At 39.4% G+C, this 15,651-nt stretch overlaps 1 protein-coding gene across 2 annotated transcripts in view; it reads left to right on the top strand.

Annotated features, from left to right (window-relative positions):
* LOC119658949 (axin) overlaps positions 1–15,651 on the top strand; it is a 65,780-nt gene that overhangs the window by 6,310 nt on the left and 43,819 nt on the right. For both annotated transcript variants that reach the window (XM_038066822.1, XM_038066821.1), the window contains exon 2: positions 8,318–8,853. The gene's annotated coding sequence lies outside the window, so the exon portion shown is untranslated. The remainder of the gene's footprint in view (positions 1–8,317; positions 8,854–15,651) is intronic.

Below are 15,651 nucleotides of genomic sequence, written 5' to 3'. Positions count from 1 at the left end.
GAGCTTATAGACTTTCCGGTGGGATCATCCTCATCTATACGGATTAAGTGATCCGCCCACCGTAACTTATTGAGCCGGATTTTATCCACAACCGGACGGTATCGCTCATAGATTTTGTCGTTATGTAGGCTACGAAATTGTCCATCCTCATGTAGGGGGCCAAAAATTCTTCGGAGGATTTTTCTCTCAAACTCTCCAAGAGTTCGCAATTCTTCTTGCTAAGATCCCAAGTCTCCGAGGAATACATAAGAACTGGCAAGATCATTGATTTCTCCAGTAAGAGCTTTGACCCTATGGTGAGACATTTCGAGCGGAACAGTTTTTGTAAGCTGAAATAGGCTCTGTTGGCTGACAACAACCGGGCATGGATTTCATCATCGTAGCTGTTATCGGTTGTGATTTTCGACCCTAGATAGGAGAAATTATCAACGGTCTCAAAGTTGTATTCTATTATCCTTATTCTTCCTGTTTGACCAGTGTGGTTTGATGTTGTGGGTTGGTCGGTTTTCGTTGCTGACTTTGCCATATATAATACTTTGTCTTGCCTTCATTGATGTGGAGCCCAAGATCTCGCGCCAATCGCCGCCTGCTCGATCTGGATGAAGGCAGTTTGTACGTCTCGGGTGGTTCTTCCCATGATGTCGATATCGTCAGCATAGGCCAGTAGTTGGGTGGAATTAAAGAGGATCGTACCTCTTGCATTTACCTCAGCATCACGCATCACTTTCTCAAGGGCCAGGTTAAAGAGGACGCATGATAGGGCATCCCCTTATCGTAGACCGTTGTTGATGTCGAATGGTCTTGAGAGTGATCCTGCTGCTTTTATCTAGCCTCGCACATTGGTCAGGGTCAACCTAGTCAGTCTTATCAATTTCGTCGGGACACCGAATTCTCTCATGGCCGTGTACATTTTTACCCTGGCTACGCTATCATAGGCGGCTTTAAAGTCCATGAATAGATGTTGCAACTGTTGTCCAAATTCCAACAGTTTTTCCATCGCTTGACGCAGAGAGAAAATCTGATCTGTTCCTGATTTGCCTGGAGTGAAGCCTCTTTGGTATGGGCCAATGATGTTCTGGGCGTAGCGGAGAATATCTTATAGATAGTACTCAGCAACGTGATACCTCTATAATTACTGCACTGTGTGATATCTCCCTTTTTATGTATGAGACAGATCATGCCTCGTTACCAATCGTCAGGCATTGATTCGCTGTCCCATACCTTGAGCACAAATTGATGAACCACTTGCTGTAACTGGTCGCCTACATATTCAACTAAGATCTAATAATGCAGGAATTTTCCCATAATAAGAACGTTAATATCATCAGCGTAACTCTGTGAGGCTTCGTGGCAAGAACTATTTCAGATTTGTGTCTAATTGTCCTGTCACGACCTTAGAAGACACCTTGGCCACTTGGAGGTCCTCCTTTGGCCATTTGGTGTTGACTCAGCCGACCAGATTGCTAGCTCGTCTGTCTCCTCGCCACCTCTCAGCAAGTACTACAAGGTCATTACATTAGCAGTAAAATATCTTATTTGGACATTTCCTGCGTATAACGACGTACATGGTCTCATCATAAAAATATGTTTATAGGGTTATATCTGTTTGGACCCCTCAAAAGTAAGCTTTTTCAAGTTTTTTGTGTGAGCAAATTTTTAAATTATAGTCCACAAGCACTCACTATATATCGATCGATTAAACAGGTCTTCAGGAGTAAGAAAAAAATGTATTATTGAAAATTTTTTTACAAAATGGTGGTAGTATGGCAAACAAACAAAACAAGATTTTTCGGAAGTCCCCGCGGCGAGTAGTAGAACACCCTCCCAACACCCCAATCAACAGCAAGCACACGTCATCGGCATAAGCTTGAGCGTAGTGAGTCGCAGAGGTGTCGATAGCAACCTTTCATTGCTTCTGCTGTTAGGTAGCGAACGACATCCACTTCAGAACACAGCAATCTCTGCGTTAGTATATCGTAGATCCACGTAATTAAAGTATTATCGATACCATGCGCTTTGGCGGCATTACAAAGTTTTTGAAAATGCGCACAGTTAAACTCTCATTCAATGTCCACGAACACCCCATTACGTACCCTTCAGAGTTGCATCCGCTATCTTTGAAACCAAAGAACGAAGAGCAGGCTCACAGGACTTTCAATGTTGGTTTTCATTAATTGGATGCTACCTTATCGTCTTCCCACGATTGTGATGCTCAACCAGTCTTGCCAAATCTTTCAGAAAGAATGATGTCCAGCTGAGTTGAATAGTCATCTTTCTCAGGCATCGGTATGATGACTACTTTAACTTTCTGCCAAAGGTAGGTAACATACGTAGCTCAAAGCAAGACATGCTAGGAGAATATTTCTTAGAAGTCACTTTCAGTGCTCCTTTAGCATTGCTGGATAGATGCCATCCATGCCCGGTGCTTTGAAGTGTTCAAAGGACAATATAGCAACTCTTATCTTTTTCATTGGTTCCAATAAGGAACCGTTTTGCCGCTTTAGACTCGGGAAATAAGCCAAGCCTCTTTCTTCATAGTGCTCTAAAAGTGTCGGTTTCCCTTTCATCTTCCAGCGCCAAAGGAGTTCATAGTAGCCTAAGGAGCTACACTTTATTGCCAAGAAGATCATTGAACTTTGTCCAATCCGTTTTCTTAAGATTCCGTCTTTGTATTACGGACTGCTTGCGTGCAACAATCAGAGTGAATTTTAGGTATCGGTGATCTAACAGTGAGACTTCGTTTAGAGCTCGCTAGTGTGTAATAAATCCTAACACCTTTGAAATGCAGATTGTCTATTTCTTCACTTCTTTTTGGTCACTCGAACGTAGGGACGTTCCCCAGGTGTGCTACTGCTCCAACAAAGACCTAGTTCGAGACCTCTTGATTCTGCATAAGTTACTAGATCCCTTAGTGCTTGCGCCGGCGGTGCTGCAATTTGCTCTATTCTGTGCAAGTCGCAGACCATTATTGTTCCTTGCTCTCAAAATGAACAGTTTTTTGATTTGATTGAATTTCAATCTATCGAGGAAAAAATGGAACACAATATGATGACTGTCCCTGAGCTCATTCAGACTTGGCCCAGTTCGACAAAGCTGAAAACTTCAACGTTTGTTGGTTGGTCCTTCCTGGCATTCATAGGCCCTGATGCGGAACATAGTAAAGCGTTGCCCACTACAGATGTCTTGTTCTAATCCTTCTTTCGTGCTTTACCACTGACAGAGGAGTCAGGTGCGTTCAGTGTGGGTCTAACTCGGTTTATCAGGTTGTCTCCATATCCCGCCGAAGATTCCGTTTCCTTGCGTCCGATTTCTCTGGACATTGCTGAATTTGGTGGTGCAGCTGCGTTTTTAGATACCGACGTTAAACCAGTAAGGTACATGTCACCAGCTTCGCTTTCTTCTACTCTTCTTGGTAAGGGTCAACGAGAAGGTTCTGACAGGCTGGATTCAGTCTGTAGTCACCCCTCTTTAGTAGCTGAAGTTTCCTTCTGCCGCGCCTTCCGCTTCCGGGTAGATTTAGCCAGTAGTAATGCAGACGGGCCGGGCGTAGTCGGATTTCCAGTTTCTTGTAAGGTTAGAGTTGCCGTGCTTTGCTTCCTGGCTGGTTTGTTCGTAGGCACTAAATTCAATCTGAAATAATAAAAAACTTGTTGTTTCTTTTTCGTTGGTGTGGATATTTATTCTTGCAAATACCGATATTTCGGGAACCACTTGTTCCCTTCATCACTGCTAACAAGTTAGCACTGCTAACTGAAATATCGGTATTTGCAAGAATAAATATCCACGCAAACGAGTTACGAGTTAGGCTACCGTTTTTGGAATGTGCACACAATTCTCGACAATGATATCGTGGACGACAGGAGCTCATTGGAGTTAGATGGTGGTAAAAAGCTGCAGTTCCTGCGTAACTAGATGGCCTCCGCGTTGGCTTCGACAGGCCAAGTTCCAAAGCGGTCGCTTTCATGATCCCGTCGAACGCCATTCAGGACGTCGCCTTTGGGGCTTAGTCCAAGGGGCCATCACAACGTGGAATCGATGAAAGTAAAGGATTGAAGGCTGTAAAAGTCGCTGCGAATGATAAAAAATGTGTCGCGTTCGAATTCCGATACCGTAAAAAATCTCAGGAAGTGCAAGATAGCTTGCGCCGTGACAAACGAAAATTCACTATTACACTGATTAGGGAAGCAGACGTGCTTCAAATAGTAACGAAAAAACTTGCAGGTGACCACAAATCTTTCGACGGTCCAGCTGACGTTAGCAGCGGGCGCCTTCTTCTCAAGATGAGCAGCTTAAAAGAACAATTCTGGATTAACAGGAAAAGAATACCTCAAAACATTGATGAAAAAGATGGTTTGCGTTTTGGATCGTCCTGTACTGGCTCGATCTCGTCACAATTTTTAACAATAAAACCACGACGACCGCGAATTCAAATAGTAGTGAATGAATTTAGTATAAGGCAAAAGGGGCGTTGAATAACTTGCCCTCGAAGAAATTTATTTGTTATAATATGCAGTGAGCCTGCTTTCCAAAAAATCCATAGCTACAAAAAATTAGAGAAAAACTTGATTTTGATGTTCAGGCAAACACATGATCGCGGAAATGGCAGTAGGGTATGATCATGATTGCTGATCCCTAAAACGATTTCCAGGAAAGAAAAGACTAGTAGTTGCTCGCCGTAATGATGGTATGTTCATTTTATAGAGGATGCGTAATCATTGAAGTTGAGATTGGTATCTAACCAGGTTGGCTTTATAACGTTTGAATCATAGTCGAATAATTCTATCAAAATTTGTTGGTATTAATCTCAAGATTGACTATGTGTCTAAGAGCAATTTTTATAATATTAGCAAGCCTAATTAATTTTCAACTGCCACGGCGGCAGTTATGACGGGGAGGAAGAGAGGTAAATTCTTGGCATTTCATAAAGCGCTTCCATTTATTCATCAATTGCCAGGAATTTTTTTATAGTTCATTTCATAAATATTCTTCTAAGTAATTGTATTAACGATAAAGCAAAGAAAATTATTCGAGTTAAGCCCTCCTTTTACTGTACGAGAAATTTACTAGCGGTATAGATAGCTGGTAATTTGATTCGGAAAAATACTCCTCCATTCCCAGGACCCTCACTTTTATCCCTGTGTTGATGGAATGTATACAAGAACGAGGACTTCAATAGAAATTTAATCCTGCTTATTGATAATAAGAATCAGGGATCCAATTCTCATTTATCATTGAGACAATTAATTTGATTCGTATGAAAAATTGTAATTCCCTTGGAGTAGCTTACCAAGGTAATAACAGCCCCTATTCTCTCAGCAATTTCGTATACATTGAATGCAGTGAAATTTGAATAACATTCATTCGATTCGCAATGGTATTAGCCTCCATGTTTTATTGAGAGTCGCCATTATGAGTATACGATGAAAAGACCCCCGCAGTATGAAATGACCAATAAATAGAGGGTAATTATAAAATGGTATAAGTATCTTGGAATAAACGTGAACTAAACATTTTGTCTGGAAAATAAAAATAAATTACAAAAGGTATTCAATTTTTATCTTGAGAATGCTTTGTAATTGCTTACCATTGACATTTACAAATGATTCCAGTTTCTGAACACGACAGGCTGATACAAGTTTTGACTGCATCTAAAGTACCTGGATCCGTATATCTAAAGCATAAACCTTTATCGGACCCTTACAGACCCTTAGATATACGAGCGAGATTACGTGATGACTTACAATTTACAACTCCCAATATTGAAATGACTTTCCATTTAAGAGGATCATTCCGTGTGTCGGATCCAACGAATCGGTTTTTTAAGGTTTTGTTTGCAAAGAAAACCTTATTAAAATAGGGTTCAATGTCTGTCTGTCTGTCACCCGCACTTTTCTCAGAAACGGCTAAACCAATTGACACGAAATTTGGTGAGGGATAGATTCGCTGTCCCACACCTTGAGCACAAGTTGATGTTAAAGTTAATCAAAGTACTCAACCCATCGTTCCATTCTGTCGGAAATTACATTTCCCTCTTTGTCTCGGCAGGATGAATATCGAGGTGTATAAGGCTTCATTCTGCTGACTTGCTGGTAAAACTTCCGCGCCTGGTGCAGTTGCTCCCTGTACTTTTCGAGTTGACAGCCCTGTCAGTTCTCCCAGGCTTGCTTTTTCCGTCTGTGAAGTCGCTTCTCCGCTCGCCGGAGTTCGTAATAAATCTCCGCGCGTGCCTGCGTTCTTTGAGAATGCAGCATTACTCGGTATGTAGCATTCTTCCATTCGGTTGCTAGCTTACATTCATCGTCAAACCAGCAGCTCCGACTCTTTGCGGCTGGGGCGAGGTATGTTTGTGGCCGTATTTATGGTAACGTTCTTCAGGTGATTGTGAAGATCATTTGTTGATGCTTCATCTCCAGGATCTCTGTTGACTGCGGATATTGTGGCATCTATTTCCTTCTTATAGGTGTTGCGGAGGGCTGTGTTGTGGATGGCTTCAGTGTTAACTGTCACCTGATTGTCACAGGGGATTCTGAGGGGTGTTGTTATTCGAGCTTGGAACACCATGCCAACGAGATAGTGATCCGAGTCTATATTGGCCACTCTGTTTGTTCTGACACGCATCAAGATTGAGAGGTAGTGGCGTTCGATCACACGTGGTTAATTTGGTTGAAAGTGGTTCCGTCTAGAGAGGCCCACGTGTATTTGTGGACTGCTTTCCGCGTAAACCAGGTACTTCCAACTATCATTTTGTGTGACACTGCTAATTGAATAATCCGCAGTCCTTTATCATTTGTATTTTGATGTAAGCTATGGGAGCCAATATATCGCCTGAATACGGGCTCCTTCCCTACTTGGCTGTTAAAATCCCCAAGTATGATTTTGATATCATATCTGGGACAGGCTTCGAGGGTTCGTTCCACTGCCTCGTAGAAGGTATCCTTCTCCGACTCTGCAGTCTCCTCTGTAGGCTTATATTTTTAAACTTGCCTGACAAGCACAGAGTGCATATGTTTTAAAAGCCGATAACAGCAGGTTTTATTTTTTGGCTGACTAAGACACCTACTCCGAGTACATGGTTTATTGGATGGCCACTATAATAAATGGTGTAGTGACTCTTCTCCAAGAAACCGAACCCTGTCCAACGCATCTCCTGTAACGCTGCTACATCAGCCCTATATTGGGACAGGGTATCGGCTATCTGCTCAGCAGCTTCATCTCTGTACAGGGAGCGCACGTTCCATGAGAAAATGCGCAAATCGTTTTTCCTTTGTCGTTGCCGGGTTGTGCTTCCGATGTTAAGCTTGAGGTGTTTAGCTCTTTTGTGTATAGACCTAGATCGACTGTATCTGGACTGCCTCCGAAAGTACAGCTTTGGGTTTTGGTTTCATTGATTTTTATATCTCAGCTATAGTAGTATTTACTAAGAACTACCAAGTAGTTTTCAATCGCTTTGGATGCCTTGTTGATGCGAAAGTTCCAAGAGAGTTGTGTCGTCATCAAATTAGATCACTTCTGTGCCACTCTCAGGGATCGGGACGTCGGCTGTAAAAATACTGTAAAGTGTTGGTTCTGAAGTAGAACTTTGCGATACTCCCGAAGTTACCGGCAAGAGGTCGGAGTATTCATTTCCCACGCTGACATAGTCTGACAAGTCTACTAATCGAGATAGGGAATTCATAATCAATCCATTTACATATGTGTTCCTTTACACATACTGAGTCAAAGGCCCTTTCTAAGTCCAATGTACATGCTACCGTGGGTTCGTTATTGGCGTTAAGTCTGCTGGTCACGGTATCGTGAAGATAGCTCAATACGTGTTGTGTTCCGTCTTTATGCCAGAACGCTTTATCGAGAAGCTTTCCCAAATTAAATAATAGACAAATGTGCCTAAAGTTTGCCTTTTTCCCTCATGGGTATTATATTTGTTATCTTCCACGTGCTAATAAAGTAGTCATTATTGATGTAGTTAATAGGAGAATGAACTTCATTCAGGTCTTCGGTAGATTTTTAATGACGAAGTTGAGGATTTCATCTGGACCAGGTGATTTTTTACTTTAAGTAAGTTCCATGAGTTGAGATAGCTTTTTTGACCCATCAAAATTGGAACCTTAAGCCCGGACTTGTTCTTCCTGTGGGTAGCCTTCGTGGGCGGAATTAAATTCCAAAAACGTAAAAACTGTCGTAATTTAATCTAATGACTATATTTATTCTACAGCGAACAATTTTGATGAAATGTGGTCATCACTTAAAAACCCTCCGAACTTTACTTCCCAGTGCTAAAATATTTCTAACTATAAATTATTTTCCTTTCTCATTTCAGAACTACAAATAATAATTATGCGAACACATGTGAGACTCAAGTCAGATCGTGATATAACGTGACACGAACTATAATGTATAATGCACTTGGATAAATAGGAATCAAAACGGAAAGTCATATTCCAACAATAGTTGTAATTCTTAGAAATATTCTTCTTAAACCGCCGGTAAAGAATTCAAACGAAGCAAGGGCAATAAATAAGTAAACCCAAGAGAAGATAATCAAAATTTACAAAAGCTGTTATGTTTAAAAGTTGAATGGCGTTGTTAATTTTACTAATTAAAACTAAACAATAATATTTTTATTTATAAAAATAATAATTAGACGTAATTTAACCTTGAAACGACCTCCATAAATTTTATTCTCGTTGTTCGCTCAGTTTTTATTTTGTATATTACACCTTTCCGTTGATAGTTACGTGTAAAGTGTCTAGCATGGATTAGAGAGAATCTTTTTAGAGGCGTGTAATTTCAATTATAGTCCAATGAAATTGATTAGATTAAAATTTGGCGTGTATTATGTTCTTCAAAACAATGGTGAGTACATACCCCTCCTAGAATTTACGTAGTTAGTAGAGTTTTAACGTAATATAGTATTCTTTGTAATTATATGTTGAAGAACTATTTCTGTCCGCTTGCAGACATTGTTATCGCCACAATTCAGTCTGGATATGACAACTAGAATCTGCTTTAATGTACGTTCTAATCCCGCTAACACACCACATTATTCCTGTTACATCATATCCAATAGAAGGATAAAAGCAACTGAGAAATGTAGTGTATTCCATTTATGTAGTTCTATCACGACAGAAAAAGAGCCGCAACAATCAAATATGTCGTCATAATTTCTGCACGACTGATCTCTTTGTTCCCAAAGAATATTGTGATGAAATAGGTTTGTGATATCTCAAAAAAAGCATATTATGCAGTCTTGTGGAATCTGCCGACAATACAAAATGAAATTTCTTACATTTTCTGTTTTCATCATGTGAGATTCTTCCTTTTATATTCCATTTCCCTTTAGAAAGTATGGACTGAAGTACAACATTTGTCTATTTCGAAAGGATTAAAATGGTATGTTGAAGGCAAATGAAGGATGCATACAAAAGATTGTTTTCAAGTACTAAGAAGGGCTTTTTGTATTCTTACTTGAAAATTTCTAGTATGGTTTTCAAGCATGTGATTTAGGTTTCCTTTCTGAATATAAAAGCGACTTTTGACAGGAATCGAATTTAATATTGAAAAATAAAATAAAACAAGTTCAGAATTATTTCTATCATTCAGAAATCCTTGGTAATACAAACTAGAACACTTGTTACACTTGGTAGCATAATCGCATGCGGTGTCCAAGGGTATTGTCTCTGGATCGAAAATGATTATGATGAAATATGGAAGCAACTTTTGCACTTATGCGTCCTGTTTTTCAATTGTTCTTTCCACCTGTTTTTTGCCCTCGAATCGCAAGGATGGCTTTCCCTTGTATGCCGGGGATTGACCTTCATGAGGAAATAATCCAATATTATATTGACTCTACTTTCAACCGAACACTGAATTACATAACTGCATCTTTTTGAATGCCGTCGTAATGATTATCCTAAATGATATGAGCCAATTGCCACATTCATGGATAAGGTTGTGCGATACTAGATACTCTTCTTTATTTTGCAATTTTTCTACTAGCTGTACTAAACTATTAGTTCTTTGGTCCTGGACGCCTTGTGGAATGTCAGTATTGTCTCATTTGGTTCTGTACAGTCGAATGATGTGATGCTGTTTCTTCTTAGTTGAATATCGGTTTCAGATCCGCATTTTTATTTAATTTGACATTCATTTTTGCTATCGAGTACGAGTTCCGCTTTAGAAAATTAAACCACCAGTGATCTATACATCACACATGCCACATTGTCTCAATTCTTTTGCCATCGTAAGCTTATGATAATAAATTCATGAGTCATTAGAAACAATTGGGAGACTTACTATTAAGGACGTGAATTATGTATATCACATAATAAGTAAAGTTAAATCGTTACTCAAGTGTAACGTCCTCTGGTAAAAACGACTTTTAAGGGAACATGCCAATCATTGAAATTATGGCAAAGTTTACAATGTATCTCTATTCAATTCAAATTCAATTGGGAGATTAATGATCTTCATATGATCACTAAACTATAGCAAATGCGGGGCCTTGTTCTCATGTCCATATGATTTCAAATGTGAATCCTTGTACGAATGATCTCCGCACAGAATTTTTTTGTCAAGGTGCTTGAAGAAATCGTAGTTTGCGCTGTTTCAGCGATTGTTCATGTGAAAAATCATCCTCAATAAAGGTTCTCTTCCATAGTTCGAGAGATGCCCTATGAACGATTTCGCCGCATCTGGATGAGTTGTTGCGACTGATGTAGCTGCAATATTGGTGCTTACCGTAAATGAACGTTCCATTTTCAAAGTGTTTAGTGCAAAAAAATTAAATAAATATGAGATATGTTTAAGGTTTTATTGAAAATAAAACCTTTTAAAATCGCTTTATCAGCCTGTCCATCCGTCTGTCTCTCTGTCACACCCATTTCCTCAGAAACAGGTACACCTCTTGCTCAGAAATTTGGTGGAAAGGTAAGAGCCCTTAATCCTCTTGCATGCAGTGAATAAAATGGTTCTACGTGAAGTCTAGCTTGGGAGATCCCATACATGCAAAAAGCGTATTAAATGAAAGGTTTCGATTAGCACTTTTTGAAGCAGATATTAGTTTTGACATTGGTTTCAAGGGGTGCAGAGTTTCGAAAAGTTCAATTATTTCAAGAACCCGTCCTCAGAAAATGCTCACCCGAAAAAGTATCTAGACTTCAAAATACAGTAGAGACTCACAAAAGTAAAATATACGGAAAAGTTAGCTCTAGGCTTCTATCACCAAAAGGAACTCGGAAAAGTTAACTTTTTCATCAACTGTTCAAAGTTCTTTTTAAATTTGATTTTCTGCCATTTGCCAATCGATAATTAGGAAATATGTACATAGAACTTGTAAAAAAATGTATGTACATTGTTTAGCTTCGTCACACCTGTGTGCCGCATGCACGTTTAACATGGAATGGAATATTGGGTATATTCAACGTATATACACTACGAACTATTATATATAAGTGGAACCATCGTGTCGCCAAATATTCATAGATAAAGAATCAACAAAACCTTCAATATCAGAAGCGCCAAGCTTCCGGTGTCCCGGCTTGCTTTGTTTGGGAATGAGTGTTCCTGAATCCGTTATCTTTTTTAACTTTTCGAAGTCTATTTTTGCGCAAGTTGCATTTTTGGTCGATTGCTTAATTGCTAAACGGGGAGAGAAATCTAATATCTTCCTAATCTTAGCATTAGAGCTGCCGGGGAATATGTAATCGGCATTTACGTTACTATCAGAAAAGACTACATTAAAAACTATCGACTCTTGCATTAGACTACATTCATCCTTGAAATGTAAAAGAAAGGACAGCTACCATCAGTTGCCACAAGAGACCACGCCCATCAGTACAAAGTGGTCTTTTTCAACCATATGATCCATCGAATACTAACCCTCCCCACATCCTTAGAGAGTGTGATAAAAGAAACCAAAAATATGTTATTCTGTAGGCTATGGTCAGAGAAACAAATTCCTGAGGGCGTCAGACCAAGGAACCAATGAGAAAATTGTCAAATATGGAGTATACAAAATTTCAACAAGGTACATCGGACAGACTCAAAGAAACAGAACAGATTTGGCGGAAAAAAGGAATCGACCGCCATTACAATTTCCATAAGCAATGTAAGGAGATTAAGCGTGGACGGAAATATAGTTTTATAAAATCCATAGGGTCTCATTTCTCAACAAAGACCAAGATAACGGATATTCCTAGCTTCCTATTTCTGCAGGCAGGAGATGTTAATGAGGATCTCGTTAAGCGTCTACTACCCGTTTCATAAGGCGAGAGGACAAATAGTTCAATGCTTATTTTCTTCCCCCATTCGAATTCTAGCACTGAGCAAGAAAGGAAAATAAACTTAGTAAAGTTAAAAAGGAAAAATTCAACTTTTAATTTATATAACTACAGTTGCGCAACACTGCTTTGGAATAAATACTAAGAGCCCATTATTATTTATTACAGAGGACGTGTATTATCCTTTGACAGGATCTAAGTAAAAAAAACAACCGGTAATAACTATAACGACGAAATCCACGCAGTTGGAAGTCAACAACCCTTTAGCTTACAAAAACTGTTTGACTTGAATTGAGGCACCCTGCAAGTGGATGGACAATTCCGTAGCCTATATAAGGAAGGAATTTATGAGCAATACTACGACCGTCTGGTTTTGGATAAAATCCAGTTGAGTAGACTGCTGTAGGCGGGCCACTAAATCCGTTTGGATGAGGATGATTCAGCCCGGAAAGTGAAAGTTTATAAACGCAATATCTATGGTAGAAAACAGACCTTGTCTGAGTTGGACTGTTGGCCTAGACCAGACAGCTTTTAGGTTATCCATTTGTTGGACCTTGTTGTAAAGCTGGAATGTCTGAAGTTCCTTGCTAAGGCAGGGCTAGACCGGATACCGATTGTTGCCCCGTTGATGAAGACGGTGCTTATTACAAATATAGTGTGCTACTGCTAAATTCTTAAGCATTTTGTCCATTAAGATGCCCTCCCCACTGCATCCACAAAACAATTTCTTGTGATAATTCCCAGATTCGATAACTCGTAAATTAAACTAAGCTGATCTGTGAGTAGGCCCGTGTGTAATTTCTATGTTCATAGAAGCGTCTTAGATTGCTCATTCCCGGTAAGCTCAGCTAATATCCCTTTGGTACGTTCGATCAATATGATTACCTTAACTGCTTCTCTTTCTGAAATCACATGTTTATGGCTCACTTCTTTCTTCGCTACATAATATGATTTGTGTTCTTCCATCTCAATATGGTCTGGAATCTGGAATATACAAATTTTATTGTGCAGTGTATTTAACTTGCCAAGACCCTCCTATACCGATTTGGAGTTTGTCTGGTTGGATTCGAGTGCCTTGATTTCATGGTAGTTCCTTTGGCGATTTCGTTTTCACACCTATCTATGGCATATATTTTGCCTAAATTATTTTCATGTTTTTACCGACTGGCTCAAAGTATTTTTCCTTTGCCTAAAAATGATAGCATCTGCTCCCTCCTCCATAAGGGCTTTTTCTGCATACCAAGTTATAATTTGTAGATTTAGGTTATGGGTTTTAGCTAACCTGTCGTTTTTTCTATCGGGATTATTATTTCCTGGACAGAATTGTCATTATATTTTCTGCAAGCTGTCTTCTTCACCTACGTTTAGATGAATGTATGTATATATGAAGAGGAATCATTTGAAATAAACCTCTCTTGGCCTCAATAATACTAACATGAGCTAGTCTTTAGAGTTTATTGAATGAAGGTCATGAGTTGAGCCCTTTACATTCTTTCATAGGGTTACTGGGTATTGGTTAATTTTTACTAAGCCCTAGACCCGCCGTAGCTCGTATTATTAAACAGAGATAAGTTCCAGGGTAGAGTAAAAGATCACAAATAAAATTGCATATCTTTCCTAAGGAATTATCCTTAAATGCATACAATAATGGGTGGATTATTCAATTTAAGAAAATTAGAGGACCCCCCGTCAACTGCTTCTGCTGCTTTGATCTTTGATCAGTCTAATTAAAAAAATTTACTCTGGTGATGCTATCATAAGCTTCCCTGAAGTTACTGATTTTTCTTGATTTGTACGAATGATATGCTGGACGTGTGTACGTGTTCTTAAGTAGGATAGTGGAGATTGTCTTATAAGTCATGCTTCTCAACGAAATATCTCTATAATTGCTGCAGGCGGCGGTATGCTCTGTTTGTATATAGGGTAAATGATACGTATAGATCAGTCGTTTGGAGTTGGCAATCTTGGTAATGTTCGCCCGAGACATCGTGGTGTTTTGCTTCTTGAAACTATGAAGCCTTGTTCGAAATTCCACACCAATAAGATGATGATCCGAGTCAATATTTGCCCTGCTATATATTTTTACCTTCATCGGGAGGCGGCGGCGTTTAATTAACACGTTGTGAATCTAATTAGAAGTGATCCCACGTAGAAGTATCCTCGTAATGTTGTGAAGATTTGTCGTACAAGTCAGGTACTTTGAACAACTATTTCTCGCGACGTTATTAATTGGATAGTACACAATTCGTTATCATTAGTTATCTTATGCAAGAAGACTATGATTTGCCAGCATATCGTCTGAGTATGCGCTTCTTCCTCATCTTGTTGTTAAAATCCTCAACTACAATGCTAGTATTATACTTTGGGCAGCCACTCCTGAGGGCTCCCCGCATGCATTCGATCTGTCCGTTTTGACTGTTCAGCGGCTTGCAGGTACACAAATGTTGTATTCAGGTCAACTGGTGGGCGTGTGCATTGCGGACTCTCCAGCGTAAACGATAGGCTGAACTCTACATGGATAACCGGCTTTATGCGGAATCAACTGGAAAAACGGAGGACGACGCTCTTAATCCGCAATTAAAAGGGTAAATGGTATAGAGCTTCACTTTAAAATATTGTTTAAATTGCCGGAGAAGCGTTGGACTGTCAGACAAGAAATATCCAGCCAAGTTCCTTTTCAGTCCAGAGACTGGGGCAACAATTTTAACAAAGTGGAGTTAAGGTAGGGAAATTATTCAAAGAAATAATTGGAGGAGAATATCGAGAATTAAATCTACTCGAGCTCGTCTGGATTCGATATCGCTCAACTCAAAAATGACAACCTTTACTCATCAACGCAGCTCCCATATATGCAAAAGAGGCGAGCAACATTTTTTTGACCGAATATGGTCGTATGGAGTATCAAATGAAAGGCTCAATTGGCACTTTTCGAAATTTGATTTTGTTCCTGACATTGGGCGAAGCGCAGTGGAGTGAGGACCCAAAATATGTACCCCAAAAAGTGAAACAGGACTCGTCCTTAAAACCTACCAAACCGAAATACCTAAAAAAATCTCAGTGATGCAACTATACAAAATCTAGACATGAAAATGCATTCGGATATCTGGTAAATAAAATTAATAGTACTATTATCAGTTATAATAGCGTCAAATCTGAATGTATTGCATTCTAAAACATCAGGAAATATAAGCACCACAATGAAGTCAATAGTCTGGAATACATTATACCAAGTCCCTATATAAACCGAACATGTTCCTTCTACGGGTAAACTATTGGAATTTACTAAACGTATTAATTACCAATTACCAGTTACCTGGTAATCCAAATAAGATTATCAAATACTCAAACCACTGAGGATTACTTTGGTGGATAG

This window comes from Hermetia illucens, chromosome 6 (genome assembly GCF_905115235.1).
Source record: "Hermetia illucens chromosome 6, iHerIll2.2.curated.20191125, whole genome shotgun sequence".
NCBI lineage: Eukaryota > Metazoa > Arthropoda > Insecta > Diptera > Stratiomyidae > Hermetia > Hermetia illucens.
Note: the sequence above shows the minus strand (reverse complement) of the source record. Positions and strands in the feature narration are given on the sequence as shown.